Genomic DNA, 3,594 nt, shown 5'->3' on the forward strand with positions numbered 1-3,594 from the left:
TATCAGGGTACTCTTGAGACATCCATAGTCGAAAATCATCAAATTGGTTATCCAATTTTGAAAGTTGTTCTACAGAAACCTCATGGAGAGTTTCTTCATCATTAAGAGGATTAGAGGAATTACCCATATCCTCGTTAAAAAGGCCATTCAAATTAGGTTCCATCTCCTCAGTAATTAAACCTTGGAAGGACTTAATTCTAAGGCTTTGTCTAACGGGAATAGTGTAAGTAGGGCTTATTGTTGTAAAACTCATGCACTAAAGAAAGAGAGAAGATTTTGAATTTTAGAGGTAGCAAATTTCAGTAAAATCAGCCAATCTTCTAGATTTAAGCTGTTAAATACAATCAGGACAATCTCCCGAAATTTCGAAAAAAATGTCCAGGACCGTGGCGCTCGGGGTGCACACGGTCCTCGCAAATTTTTTTGAAATTTGTAGGGATGAAAGTTATGATGATTTTACAGCTAACCTGAAAAAATTGAGTGATTTTACGATCTTTAGATAGGCCAAATTAAAGTTGCAATCTCAAAATTGAACCCTACCCAGATTGTTGAAAAATGTAAATTTTGAATTTTGAAAAAGAGGGGGAAATTGAAATTTTGAATTTTATGATTTTAGAAGGAATACTGAAAGCAATGCAGGCTTCGAAATTTAAAAGTTGACTCGATTTCGTGCAAAATTTGATTTTGAAAGCGGAAATCAGAGTTGTTGCAATTAAACACTTAATTTCAAAAGTCACAAATTGCAAAAATTTGAATAAAACACTGAAATTTCGAATGAATGCCAACACACTTTTCAGATTTAGGACTGTAAGAAACACAATTTTGATATGAATTTCAATTTCAACAATTTTTGAATGATTAGAAGCCTCAATCCAAGCAATCGCTAGACCAACTTTGACTTTAATTTTGAAAGTGTTAAAATTGATAAAATCAGCCAAAATTCTGGATTTTAGCAGAAAAATACAGTAAGATCTAGCTCCCGAAATTTTAGAAAAAATGTCGGGGACGATGGCGCTCGGGGTGCACACGGTCCTCGCAACTTTTTTCCAAATTTTCAGGGATGAAAGATATTGTGATTTTATTGCGGAATCCAAAGTTACAGCCGATTTGGAGATGTTTTGATCAGTGAAATTGTCGGACAAAGGTTGAATCAAGAGGGTTTTAAAAATTAGGGTTTTGACACTTAACCACTTAATTTTCAAAATTAAAGCACAGGTATGATTTGATAATTTGTAGTAGAAGGGCAGATCTGAAACAAGCATTAACAATTAAACATTTCACAAGCTCAACTACTAAAAAGAAAATTTAGGGTTTTTATGCAATTAACCTCTAAAATTTTGCAAAAGATCGAACATGGAAATGTAATCAAGGAATCCAATTCTCAAATCTAACCATGAATAATCAGAAAGGATGTTCACGTCGGGTTCACCAAAATGTAAAGCGGAAAAATCGAACCCTAGTCGTTCTCCCCTCCCCAACTCCAAGGAGAGAGAAGGGAGAGTCACTAGGGTTGATGATTTTCACTTAGGAGAGACTTTACATTCAAAAGAGGGGTTGAAACCCACAAGATCCAATCCCACGCAATGCAAGATTGGATTCTATATGAGTTTCAAGGGTTGTGATAACAAGGATACCCTCTTTTGTAAAGAAATGTAGATAGAAAGATTGAACTAGGAATGCATAGAAAGTAGGAAAGATTCACTTATAAACAGAGATAGGAATATGATATGCAGCTGCGGACCTGGAATTAGTAGTAAAGTGTCTAGATGGTGTTGTTCTGCAAATTTGAGCGAAATTTGAAGGGACGATGGCGCCCGGCGTGCACATGGTCCTCCGAAAAATCCGCGAAACGAAGGGGGATCTGTTCGTCTCTGCACAAGGATTCTAGATCTTCAATTACAGCTGCGTACCTGCAACCTACACATAGAAAAGAGAGGACGACTGGGGGGTTAGGGATGAGGGGTTTGCCTTTAGGTCAAACCCCGGTTTTGGAATTAACCAAGAAATGAGAGATTGCTGTAAATGTAAATGATTGTAATGAAAAACAAGTACTAGTACCTTGTTGTAAGAATGTTTGTATTCTTACATGCGAAGGTGTAGATGTTGTTGTATGTTGTATGTTGTATGTGATATGTGATCTCCTCTTCAATGGTTGAATCCTTGTCTTGAATGCAACACTTAGCCTTGAATGGAGACTTAGAATTATCAATTGCTTGAAGGAATGCTTGAATGCTTGAATGTTTGAGTATCGCTTCCGCCTCTTGTACATATCTATCCTTCCTCCTCTAAATGGGAGAGGAAATGTAGTTTATATACTTGTCAATTAGGGTTAAAAGACTGATTTTTCTGACCTTGGGCCGACCAGGAAGTACTATTTTCCAAATTGCAAACATAAAGACCCGAAGCCCCATAGGAGACCGGGCCCAAAATAGGGCCAGGGACCAGGGCGCTGGGTGCCCTAGTCCTGAAGGACCAGGGTGCTGGGTGCCATGGTCCCACCTCTAGGGACAACAGGGTGCAAGGAGGATCAGGCCAGGGTGCTTGAAAAATGCAGTTTTTGGTGTCATAAATAGGTTTCGGGGTCTCCATTCAGGTTCCGTGTTGCATCGCCATCGTGAAGACCCAAATGCAGTCAAAATTGCAAGTGTCACAATTTTAGGATGCTACAGTGATATGTAAGTGTGTGTTGGTATTGAGGTATCGGAAGTAGTTTGATTTGTGCAGATTGTGTTTCAATGGTGGATTCTATCTTTCTTTCTCTCTTTCTTCAGTAGAGAGCCTTTTTCTAGGTCGTGAGCCCACCTACAGTGAGAATTCTACCAGTGAGCTACCCTTTGTAAAAATGACCTTAACTAGTGTCACCTTAATCAGTGTGTTATATTGAGAACTAACATTCTCTGTGATTTTTGTCTTCTTGGGTTTTCCATGTCATATCTATTGTTCATTGTATGGTCTATTGTATGTTCATGTTTTCATGCTATATCTATGTTATTTAATTCTATTGGTTTGGAAATGGATGTGAAAATAATTAAAGAAATCATTTTAAGTTATCAATTGATCTTGATGTCCCTACCCGAAAGTTATAGTGACAAGATCTCATTTATGTAAGAAACCTATGATCCGAAGAAGTTCACTAGAGAGCAGTTGTATAGTACTCTATCAACGTTTGAGATAATAAAGTTTGGAAAAGGCAAAGTTAAGATTGGATGTACATTTAAAGCCTCTGAGGAAGATCCAAAAGATGAAAGTTAAAATGAGATGCAAACAAATTTATTAAGGAGATTGAAGAAAGACACCAATAAAAGCAAAGATATGTTACATCTTAAATGTTTTAGATGTGGAAAGATTCATCATATTGCTACTAGGTGTCCGGAAAAGGGTTCAAGACAAAAATATAGAGAAAATAAAGGAAAATTTAATAAGAGAGCCTATTAAGTCAAAGATGATGTTGATATTTCAGATGATGAATCAAATTATAAAGATGGTGATTGTTTATTTTTGGTAGAAAGAGATATACCTAAGATTGATATTCCTAAGACTGTTGCTACTGCTTTACATGCTAGAAGAGATAGAAATGAATGGCTGAATGATAGT

The sequence above is a fragment of the Cryptomeria japonica genome, chromosome 11 (assembly GCF_030272615.1).
Source record: "Cryptomeria japonica chromosome 11, Sugi_1.0, whole genome shotgun sequence".
Taxonomy (NCBI): Eukaryota; Viridiplantae; Streptophyta; class Pinopsida; order Cupressales; family Cupressaceae; genus Cryptomeria; species Cryptomeria japonica.